This window comes from Arvicola amphibius, chromosome 4 (assembly GCF_903992535.2).
Source record: "Arvicola amphibius chromosome 4, mArvAmp1.2, whole genome shotgun sequence".
In the NCBI taxonomy this organism is placed as follows: Eukaryota; Metazoa; Chordata; class Mammalia; order Rodentia; family Cricetidae; genus Arvicola; species Arvicola amphibius.
Genome location: NC_052050.1, coordinates 45,038,421 through 45,050,609, shown reverse-complemented (window position 1 = coordinate 45,050,609; position 12,189 = coordinate 45,038,421). Strand labels below are relative to the sequence as shown.

The window sequence follows — 12,189 nt, the reverse complement described above, 5'->3', positions numbered from 1 at the left end:
GGACTTGCAGACAAAAAGAGCGTGAAGAAGGGGAGAAGTCTCAGAATCGTGATCAGGCAGAGAGAGAACCAAGATGAATATGCTGTGCTGAAAGAAGGAACCGCTGTGTGGCAGAGGGTAGTAAGAAACATGGGTTAATTTAATCTATAAGAGTCAGTAGCAAGTCTAAGCTAGCGGCCGAGCATTTATAATTAGCAAGTAGTCTCTACATGGTTATTTGGGAACTGGCTGGTGGGACAGAAAAGCCTGCCTATAGTATTTTATACTACCTGATATTGGCACACACATGGCTAGTAATACACTATCAGCTCGTGTACAGCTAACAACACATCAGGCTTTCTTTTTCTAAGTTTTAGAACTGGCAAGGCTAAGATTCACTATGCAGCTATAAACTGAGTGCTTGCTATGTGCTAGGTCTCTTCTAAACACAGGAGGCATGAGAAAGAACAAGGTCGATGAAGTTACTGCCCTGGGTAGAACTTCTGCTCTCATGGGTGAAAGATACGGTAAGTAAGAATAAAAATGGAACAATAATTTTAGACACTTGTAGGGACTAGAAAGAAATCCTTGCAGAGAAAGAGTAAAGGCAAGCTTAGAAGAATGGACCACATTTTAGTGAGAGGCACTATCTCCATACATATACAGACACACACACACAGAGTACACATGTATGATGAATGACATGGGGACAGAGACTTCTAACAAGGCAAGTTAAACGCATAGAGAAGGCATCTGCAGCCAAAGGAACCTGTCAAAAGGCAGGAGGCTGGCTGCAAAGCAGTCAGAGCTACAGCCCTAGTCCCCTACCTAGGTATCTTAGGAAAATAGGGTCAGGGTGTAGCTCAGTGGTAATAGACAGACAGGCAGGTAGACAGATTAACAGACAGGCTGACTGACCAACCACCTGGAGTCTAGTCATATATTTATTTTATTTTTATTTATGTGTATGTGTTTGTATGTGTGTCACATGTATGCAGGTACCCTTGGAAGCCACAAGAGGGTGTCAGATCTCCTGGTGCTGGAGCTACAGGTGACTGTAGATGCCTAACATGGGTGCTAAGAACTTAAGCAAGTGCTCTTAACTACTGAACCATTTCCCCAGTCCCACCCTTGTGAGGTTTTTTTTGGGGGGGGGGGGATAAAAAACTAACAATGATAGCAAAAAGAAAGAGTGACGTCAGTGTCCAAGCAACCTGGGCTCTAAATGCTTGGTAGAGATGGTGCCCTGCCAGACGAGAAGGACTCAGTACACACTGTTCTGCCCCCTGTCAGCACAGATAGTTTTTCTTGAAGGATCCACATGGGGAACTAAGAACTCCGACAACCCTAGTCTTCCCTCCTACCTAGAGGGGAATGTTCCTTCCTCGGGTCTCGGGAGGGCAGGAGGGTAGCAGGTCATGACTCCTATTCCCATTGATCGCTGGGTCTTTCTTCCAAGTGCAGGCCTGGCTTAGGGGAACATCTGCTGCTTCTGTGCTTAGAAGGGACTGAAGAGCCGATCCTTTCCCTGCCTAACCCATCGCGCTCTAGTAACTTCCTCACCGGTGAGCTATGACTGTGGCCCAGCACAGGCTTTCTCAGGCCACAAACCAAGGTCACTCAGCTTAGAAACACTGCAGAAGACCCAGAAACAATCAGTCTGACATTTTCTTTTTTAATATTTAAATTTTATTAATTAATGAATTAATTTGTGTATGAGTTTTTTTAATGCCGTTTATGTCTGTGTACAACATGTGTGTCTGATTCCCCTTGGAGAACAGAAGAGAGTGCCAGATCTCTAGGAACTGGAGTTCCAGAATGTAGTGTACTTCCAAGTGGGTGCTGGGAATCGAACCCAGGTCCTCTAGAAAGACAGGCAGTGCTCTTAACCACTGAGCCATCTCTCCAGTCATTCTTTTCTTTCTTTAGAATTCCCATGCACATGTACACATCTGTGATTGTGCATGACTTGTGTGCTGTGTCCATGGAGGCCTGACAAGGGCATCAGATGCCCTGAAGCTGGAGTACAGGTGGTTGGGGGTCTCCAGATGTGGGTGCTGGAGCCACACTCAACATCCTCTAGAAGACCCACTTAACCAATGTGCCATCTCTCCAGCACCTCGCCCCCATACCTGAATCAGATCTTAATAAACCTTACCAGAAAGCTGGCCATTAGGTTGAAGTGGTCATCTTTGCCTATGCTGAGGGCTCTATCACACTGAAGGATATGAGAAAAGCTTGAGCTTCAAGACTCATTCACTTGCTAGGCAGTGGTGGCACACACCTTTAATCCCAGCACTCAGAAGGCAGAGACAGATGGATTTCTGTGAGCTCGAGGCCAGCCTGGTCTACAGAGTGAGTACCAGGACAGGCTCTAAACCTACAGAGAAATTCTGTCTCAAAAAAAAAAAATTATTCACTGTGCCTTAAAGTCCATTAAAGGTTTCCCAGAAGCCTCTAAAAACAGGCTTCTTAACCATTGGAAGGGGAAGTCACGCATACACTTCCATTGTAGAAAAATATACATTTGGGAGGCAGAGGTAGGCAGATCTGAGTTCGAGGCCAGCCTGGAACTACAGAGTAAGTTCCAGGACAGAAAAGACTGTTACATAAGAGAAACCCTATCTCAAAACCAAACTAACGAAACAAAAAGAAAGGAAGGAATGAGGGAGCGGGGGAGGGAAGGAAGAAAGAGAGAGAGAGAAAGAAGTGCACACACTGGAAGTCTGTGGTGATATCACGGAGTTCAAGAATCCTGAAGTCCACTGGAGGGACCTGCAGAACTACAGCATGTCTGTGGGACCCCAACAAAGACTCTTTGTGTTAACAGAGTTCATACTGGACTGATCTTGACTCTGACACAACAGGGACCACCTTTACGCCCGCCATTCAAATGTCGAACAGAGGCAGCACCTGCCTAAAACCTAAGATGCCAGCATGGTGAGGTGGGTGGTAAATACCAAGGTTCTGCTGTCAGCATCTAATGAGGAACCACAGTGCCTAGACTACCCTTCATCTCAGGGCAGTGGTGATATCTAGATAACGTACTGCGGCTAGCTCCTTCATCTCAGGGCAGTGGTGATTTCTAGATAACGTGCTGCGGTGAGCTAAGTGCACTTTAAAAAAGCATCCCGGCAGCCATGAATAGTGGTGCACACCTTTGATCCTAGCACTCAGGAGGTAGAAGCAGGTGGATCTCTGAGAGTCTGAGAACAACTCCTGTGTACACAGAGTTCCAGGATAGCCAGGGCTATAAAGAGAGACCCTATCTCCAAACCCATCTTCCCAAAGAAAGCACCTCCAAAAGTGAGCTCATATTCTTCTCGGTATTACAATTGAGTTGGTGGGGGTGCTGAGGACTGAACCGAGGGTTTCATTTACTCCAGGCCAAGGGCCCTGCTGTGGAGCCCCAGAACTCCCAGAGCCCCCGAACCCCAAGATTGAACCCTCAGTAGTTCATCATCTAAAGTTTCATCTGAGGAGGAAACATGTCAGCACAGAGAGAAAACAGGCCACCTGCTGGCTGCGAACCTCACTCCTCTTCAGTGGGCCTGTCACACCTTCCTAAGAGCACACCATAGACCCTCAGCGCAGGCTGTGTGAGCCCGAGGAAGGTGTCACATGTGGAAACACTTTCCTTGTAAGAGCCGGATACACATGCGATGCTTCATTAACACTGGGATCCAATTTACGCTCACTTCCCCCTTGTCTTGTCAGCGTCCTCTTGGAAGAACGCTGCCTCGTCAGCTTTGTTTGACAGTTCATCAATCGAGTGCACAGTGAGTAGGCTGTAAATCAGACGACTTATAGAACGGGGGTCTCTTCCCAAAGCGGCTATTCTGCCAGGAGTACCTTAGGCAACAGGAGACACTTGGAGGCCCTGTTTTACCTCAGCTATTTGTGGTTGCCTCTTAACCCAGCCTCACTTTCAGATTTTCTAATTGTGTGTGTGTGTGTGTGTGTGTGTGTGTGTGTGATTTTCTTTTTAAAAACAGTGATACTATGTTGTTGCTCAGACTAACCTTGAACTCCTGGTCTCGAGTCATCTTCCTGCCTCATCCTCCCACGTAGCTGGGACTACAGGCATGTGTCCTCATGCCCCGCTGGAATCCTTCCTTGTCTCTGTGGTTTTGCTACGTGAACCCTGCCACCACATCTGACTCTGGAAGGAATTCCTACTTGGTTTCCTGCCTCTGGCTCGAATGACTACAGGCAGGGGAAGCGCAATCTGATGCAGGCAGGCGTAGGAGGGAGGGCGCGCTGAGTCAGGTTCTCCCCGTCCAGCTGCCTCTGAACCTGAAGGCTGGATGGAGGGTAAGAGCTTACATTCCACTGAATTCAGGAGAGTTCTGGAGCCAGTCAATGGCAAAGTAAGCATTTTAATGCTTTTAAGTTGGTGCTGGAGGTCAAACTTGGTGCCTTAGCTATGTCAGACAACAGTACTCCTGAGTTACATCCCCAAGGCAACTTGTGAATTTAAAAAGGGTCACATCCATGGTCACTGCTGCAGTCGGAAGGTGCAAGGGGCTTTTCACAGCCACATCTGCTCTCTCTCTCTCTCTGGTGACTATCCTGGCCATGAGTCTACCCTAGGTTCATTCCAATGGCGTCTGCCACTCATAGGATCTTTTCCTTCCAGTTTCCTAAAGGCCAGGTGACTGCAATAGAATAGGCCACAGCAAACCCCTAGCCCTTAGAGATCTAAATGTTGAGACATTAATGATTAGGACAGGGGAGATGGTTCACTAAGTAACAGCACCTGATGCATAAGCATGATGACCTGCAACAGGATCCCCGGCATCCGTGGGGCTACAGGCAGGTGTGGTTTCAGCACGGGGATCCACAGAGGATCATTGGTCATGTTGGCCAGCCAGTCTAGACAAAACGCCTGCACGACCCATTTCAGGGAGAGTCCCTGACTTAATAGAGTAAGGTGGGATGTGACAGAGCAGGACACCTGACATCCTTCTCTGGCCTATACAGGCACACGTGTGCATGCACTCACACACATACACACACACACACACACACACACACACACACACGTACAGGCACATGCAACCCTTCCTTCTCACATATAAACATCACCTCAAGACTTGATCCTTACCCCCACATACACACAAATAAATTATCAATGATTAGTTTGCCAAACTCCGAAGCAAGGAAACACAAAGCAATGCAGGAAAGGAACAAAGAGGCAACATTAGCTCAGCTTGGCAGAAATCACAAGGGATGACCAAATAGGCGATCCAATTTCTAGAAAATTCCAATCCTGGGCCTGATGGCAGGTTCTGGTTCCAAGGTTGTGGTTGGAACTATCAGCCCAGGGATGCTGGCCAGAAAATCTATGATAGCAAGCCGTGAAGCAATGCAGTAACCATCACAAGGGGCAGGCCCGGGACTGGTCAGCTTGTAAAGATGCAAGTGGGAAGCGGAGCTCATTTAAACCACTCCATTAGCCGCGCTGAGGACGCTTCTGGGAAATGTGACTTGGTGATTTCGGAGAAGGCCCAGCTCACAGTGTGACCCCAGATCTGCTAAGCTGAGGACTGGCTCTTGCACTTGACAGAGGGGCTGAGGCTTTTCTTTCTCAACAGCTGCTGCAAATCTGTGGGATGAAGCCAAAGCTAACACAGATGTAGGATTAATCAGCAAGCTGCGTGGTCAGGTCAGCTGGAGCCTTCTCAGGCAAACGCCCCTTGCCCTTCCACCCATGCTGACTGCAGGCAAGCCCACCCTTTCGGGGCGGCACTCAAAAACAGAGCTTTGCCTGTGCAACCCACCTTCCTAAACAAACACAACCCAAGGCTAGGAAAGGGGCTAAGAGTAAATTCCCCTCCTCCCACCTACCTTACAGACTCTGGAGCTAAGATGCCTGTGTCTGAAGCAGCTGCAGCCTCTCAGTGATCTCAGGGCAAAGCAGCTAACCTCTCCCTGAGCATCCTCATCTGTAAAATGGGTTAGCAGAGCCTGCAGACATGGACTGTGGTGAAGTTACACTGAGTGCTCAGACCACAGCCTGGCCCAGGTGAGTGGGTGTGGAAGAGACGGAGGCTCATACCTCACTTCACACGGATCTCACCGCTGCTATCCCAACACCGCCTCTAACTGATCCTGAAGACTTTGTTCTAGTCTACTCTAGTTCCTGGAGTTCGGAGCAGATTTTTGATCTCCTTGTTCCTACAGCATGATCCCCAGGATGTGATTTGGACGATGGCTGGAATCTGAACAGCCTGGTAGCCAAGAACAGTGTTTAGTGTGTTATGTATTCAATGAGAGGTGGGTGAACTGACAGAGGAATGGAATAGAAGGAGGGAGGGAGGGATACAGGGTTCTTTGCCCCTGTACCCTATGCCCTTTGCATCCTTCCTTTGTCTGGAGCTGGCCCAGAAAACAAACAGCATGTAAGACCAAGAAAAAGATGCGTATAGATGGGGCCAGGCTAGTTGGATCCACCACTGCCCTATGAGAACTCAACGGTCTCCCATTGCTCACTTTGTAGACTAAGCTGGCCTCGAACTCTGCCTCCAAAGTGCTGGGATTAAAGGCTGCGCCACCACGCCTGGCTAGGCTAAAGGTCCCCTTTTAAATGTGCTAACATTTGCTGGGTCATGGTATTTGATCCCAGTATTTAGGAGGCACAAGATCTCTGTGAGTCTGAGGCCATCGTGATCTACAAAGCAAGTTCCAGGACAGCCAGAGCTGTATAGGAAAACCCTTCCCAGGAAAAGAAAATAAAGATGCTAAAATTCAAACCCCTCTGAATTCCTCTAGTTGGGGGCTAGCTTGGAACACTCAGCACCTAATGCTTGGAATATGGCATCATTTCCAGCATTTAAGGAGAGCCATTTATTTACCAAGCTGTCCGATTTCCTGCCTGAATGACTCGATGACTGGGGAGGCTCAGTGTTCTGAGACTACAAAGGGGCATATGGCTTCCAGGATCTTCCCCACCAGCAGCCAGCACCGCAGATGCAGGCGAGGGGAAGTGGCCGGGCTTCCCCATGCTGCAATTCCCACAAGCTGACAGAGAGGGGTTGACAGCCCATCTGGTCCCCAAACCTCCGCTGGGCAGAGTGGTTTGGAACACCCCTTTAATAACAGGCTGGGAAAGCTAAAGAAATGGCTATAAGTTTCCTCTGACAACAGGACAAATAGCCAATCTGAGGCCCCAAAGGCAGTCACGTCTAGTGGGGGATAGAGTTTCTGTGGCTTGTGTCATTGTGGATCTGCTGGTAGAACTGGAAGAGTGTTCCTGTTTCCCGACATTCACACCAAGCGCTACACTTTTGCTTAGACATGAGGACCTTGGTCTGTACCCTTCTTTAAAAGACATGTCACCATCGGATGGTGGTGGGGCACACCTTTAATCCCAGCACTTGGAAGGCAGAGGTAGGCGGATCTCTGAGTTTGATGCCAGCCTGGTCTACAGAGAGAGTAACAGGACAGCTGGGGCTACACAGAAAAACCCTGAGAATGACAGGCGACCATTTTGAAAGAAAACCATGCCTTGCAGATTTGGGGGATTTGCTTGTCCAGGCAAGGTTACCTCCTACCTGTTCCCCCTTAGCTGGAAGGTGGTAGATGGAACCAGTTTACCCCAATTGGCCCAGGTCTTGAGGCTCCCTAGTAAGTATACGACAAGCATTTACAAGAGCAGATAAAAAGGCTTTGCAAAACATGGGCCAGTGAGGCTTCTCTGTTAGTTGTTTTTTTTTTTTAAGATTTATTTTTATTTTATGTATATGGGTGTTTTGCTAGCATGTATGTCTAAGAAGTACGTGTGTGCCTAGTGGCCCAAGGGCCAGAAGAGGGCATCAGATTCCTGGAACTGGAGTTAGGGATAGTGTGAACTGCCATATGGGTGCTGGGAATCAAACCTCCGTCTTCTAGAAAGGCAGCTAGTGCTTTTAACCGCTGAGCCATCTCTTCAGCCCCTCCAGCATTTTAAATTGAAAAATAAATCATAGCAAGAAACCTGTGTCTGAAAACAGACACCCGTCTGTTTCCTCTCAGAAACAGCATTAGCTCTGGGGACAGCACCGCAGGGCTCTCCCAGATGCCTCAGTTCTCACCCGCTGACAAGCCAGGGCCTCACTGCTGCGGGCTGATTTCCTACAAACCTTCAAAGAGCCCAGCACTTGCAGGGAGCATTTCTCATGTGCTGCTGCCCCTCAGCCACTCCACCACAGACGGGAAAGAGACACGGGATAAACTGGAGGTGAGGGATCTTTAGCTGTGATCCACCAAGTCAACAGCAAGAGGGAATCCCATCCTTCCAGAATGTGCCCACCACCATGCAGGGCTTGCCACCGTAAGTCCATTTCAGTCCTCACTGAATTAGTTCTGAGAAGTTCCGCATCTTGATAAACCTCTCCGCCGATGCAGCAATCCAAACTGACCAAATCAAACCAAATTAGAAAAAGCCCAGGTTTAATGGGTAAAACACTTCCGGATGGCTTTCCACACCCCACCCCACCCCGCCCGAGAGGATACAGGAAAAGAGGGACCGAAAAACCAAGTGTCTGTCTTCTGGGGTACAGTTTAAATACCCCGTGGGAGTGGTCTTGAGCATCTCTGGGGAGGAGTCATCACTTGGCTGGCTTTCTGAGATGTTGGCAGGGTTTAGAGAGGAATGTGGGAGGGGGTTTAGGGTGGAACTTCCACTAGAACATTCCAGACTCTGGGTATATGGATGCCAGGGGCTCGTGGTGAAGCTTCCACCCAAACATTCCAGACTTTTTGGGTATCTGGGTGCCCGGGTCTGGAGTGAAGCTTCACCAGAACAAGTACCCACAGGGGACCAAGCCCTTCATCTTCAGTGCCTTCTGTGGAAGGTGCTTAAGAAACACCCGAGATGTCGTCTTCAGGCCAACAGAGTGTGCTAGCTGCTTCTCACAGACTCCACAGACGAAGCCTGAGAACCAAGTGAGCCACTATTGTACTTCACACATTCATCATGGTTCCTAAACAACTACTCGCTGAGCTGCAATCCAAACCAGAAATGGAGCAGATAGCCTCACAAAGCTGTGCAGCTTCCAGGAGATCAGGAATGCGATTGCATAACGCCTCCTAAACCAAATGCTATAAATTACAAGCCAGCGGGCCCAGCTTTTCCATGTCGGCTCTCCAAAATGAAAATACGAGCAGGAAGCATGGTTTGTGTGAATGGCGGCGAGGTTTATCATTTCAGCGCCACCCATACCTGTCCCACCGTGGAGCCATTAGCACTCAGCGTGGCATTCTTTCCAATTTCCTTCTTGATTTTTATGTCATCAGGGGACAAAATCTGTCCTCTCTGCCTTCTCTGGCTGCTCACAGAGCTCTGTTTTCTTGGCAGAACTTTCTGAGTACCCAGTTATAAATCCCTTGTTACCACTTTCCTGCTTCAGGAAGTCCCCACTGAGCACAGGCCAAATGACAAGGAGGGGAAGCATTTACAATGATGTGAGAAATTCCCCATCTGCAGGGATGCAGATCAAAGATAATCCTATCCTAAACGCTGGGTCTGCGAGGAGCCTGGCACGTGAAGGCCCTCCATAAACTGGGCTGGATTGGTCCAAGATGGTAACATCACCTCACTGGGAAGCCAGCATGCTAGGCGCCTCCTTGGTTCTGAAAACACCATCAGCCACACTGCCACGGGCCAGCTGTGTCCAGAGTGAAACGCTCGGATCCCATCCTAAGAAGCTGTGATTGCCACGTCCCGAGATGCCTTTATGTAGAAAGACTGTGGCCTGCATTGTTCCCCTCTGCCAGTCCTTGAAAGGCTCCACAGTACAATGAAATAAGGAACAGCAGGGAGAAAGAGAGGGAGGTAAATTGTTTGGAAACTAGAAGACAGGGTGGAAAAGATGAAATTCAAGACAGATGTGTGAGAGCCACAAACATATGTCCTCGAATTGATGCATCCAAGGGATTCGTGTAGAATAAGGGGAAAAGAGCAATGTACGAAATACAGAAATAAATACAGAAACAAATACAGGAGTAAGCGTGGAATGTGGTGTTGCGCTCCCCTCTTCTCACAAAGAAACATCAATTTACTTCTCTCTCTTTGCTAAATAATGCCGTCCTAACAAGAGAGTCCGAGAAGGAGCGACGACAAAACACTGGTAATGAAGCCGAGTCGACTCGGTCCCTGTCACTCTCAAGAAGATGTCAACCACCAACAGTTTATTTCCAATTACTGAGTGTTGTTGTTTTGAATCTCTAAAAGGCACTGATGCAAATAACAGTATTTGCCAGGTTCATGCCTAGCCATGACCAAGCAGGAAATTTAAATGGGCGTTTCCATCAAGACACAAACATTTGAGACTCAAGCCGGAAAGCCCTTTTTACAATGCAGTAAACAGCTAACTCAAAGCCGCCCCCCCCCCCCGCCCGCGCCACACACACATACAGTTGCTTCCAAATGCCCCATGGAGAGAAAGAGAACATAAGTAGCCAGTCCCCCCTGGTTAATGTCTCTCTGTTTAGGATGAAGGTGACGAGAAGGGGACTGGGTTCACCTGGACGATCGAGCACCGCATCTCAGGATGTGGTTGGCTGAAACTCCAGTCCGTGCCATGCAAACGCCTTGTGCTTTGTCATCAATAGGCATTTAATGAACAACTAAATCCAACTACTTGCGCCAGATGGTGCGGGGACAGAAATTTAGACGGGACTCTCAGCCTTTAAGGGAAGAGTAAAGCCTAATAAGTATGCAAGCCGGTTTCCTCTTTAGCCACTCTCTATGAGGTGTCCTCCCTGCCCCAAGTCACACCGCCAGCAACTCAGTTCTTCCCTGAGCTCCAGCCCAGGCCACAGGTGATTACAGCAGGTACATATGAACACTTGGACTTAAGTGTGATCATTCTCTCTCCTGGGAATGTAGACACGGATACAAAGATGAATTCAGTAAGATGAGAGGTGTAGGGGTTGGGGAGATGGCTCGGGGTTCAGTCTCCAGCATGTACACGACGCTCACAATTGTCTGTGGCTCCATTCCCAGGTGGCTCAGCACCCTCTCTGCCTGCCGGTGGTGCACAGACATAAATGCAGGCAAAGCACTCAAACATATGAAACAAAAAATAAATTAAAAAAAAAAAAAGATCAGCGGTATTGCAGGCTGCCGGAGGACACCACATTGATCCTTTTGGTCTTGGGACAATCTTTCCCTCCAAACTCTTGGCCTCTGGCAGTGAGTTTATCTCCAGCGAATGATCATTTCCTAAGTGTGGTGGGCACAGGAGCAAGGGAGATACTGGTAGATGCCAAGAAAAGGAAGGCAGGCCAACGCTCAGGGCAAGGGCAGACAGGACAGAGAGGAAGCAGCAGGAGGGAGGGGTGGCATCAAGACCTAAGAGAGGAAGAGAACAGAGAGGAGCAGAGAACAGAGACTGCAGCCCCAACAGGGTGGAAGCCAGACCTGGTGTCTGGTCCTGCTGGGTCCCAGCTGCACTCCATTTCCTGATCTGGATACCCGAGGGGTTAACGACGACGAGTCTAACCCAATCTGCTTCTGCCAGCTAGAGTGAGTGTCTGTTCCTTGTAAACAACTCCTCAGACAGACATGGGGGGTGTCCGTGGAGGGAGAACTCCTCAGAAAGACAGACATGGGGGATTCAGTGTAGAGAGAACAATTCCTCAGACAGACATGGAGGATGTCCGAGTAGTAAGAAGTCCTCAGACAGACAGACATAGGGGATGTCAGTGTGGGGAGAACAAGTCCTCAGACAGATATGGAGGATGTCTGAGTAGGGAGAAGTCCTCAGACAGACATGGGGGATGTCAGTGTGGGGAGAACTTCTTAGACAGACAGACATGGGGGTATCTGTGGAGGGAGAAGTCCTCCCTGCTCCACGCAGCGGTGAAGGATAGCCCAAACTACCAGCACTCTGGGAGCTCTCAAAGGCCCTTCTGGCATAAAGCAGCCCTTCTCCATCCATTGCAGACACATCCTAAACACACCAAGCTCTATGCATATTATGAGATTTTTATTATATTTTTCTTTTTGTACACAAATTTAATGCCCTCTCCATCTTAACTAATAATTTACCATATGCTTTGTGTACAGTTTTGCAATTTGAGGCTCCAAAACATACCTTGTATTTATTTCCCTCCAAAAGTTCACCAAGAGCGGACTCAGTCGCGTGATGGGTCTTGACGATTTGTTTTTGTCTTTCCTTATTAACAAATTTTCACTTTTCTCATAAAAGAAGCACCATGAGG

The 12,189-nt window shown here is 48.5% G+C and overlaps 1 protein-coding gene across 2 annotated transcripts in view; it reads right to left on the bottom strand.

Moving 5' to 3' along the window:
• Window positions 1-12,189, bottom strand: part of Nxn (nucleoredoxin) — a 157,018-nt gene that overhangs the window by 24,099 nt on the left and 120,730 nt on the right. The window lies entirely within an intron of this gene.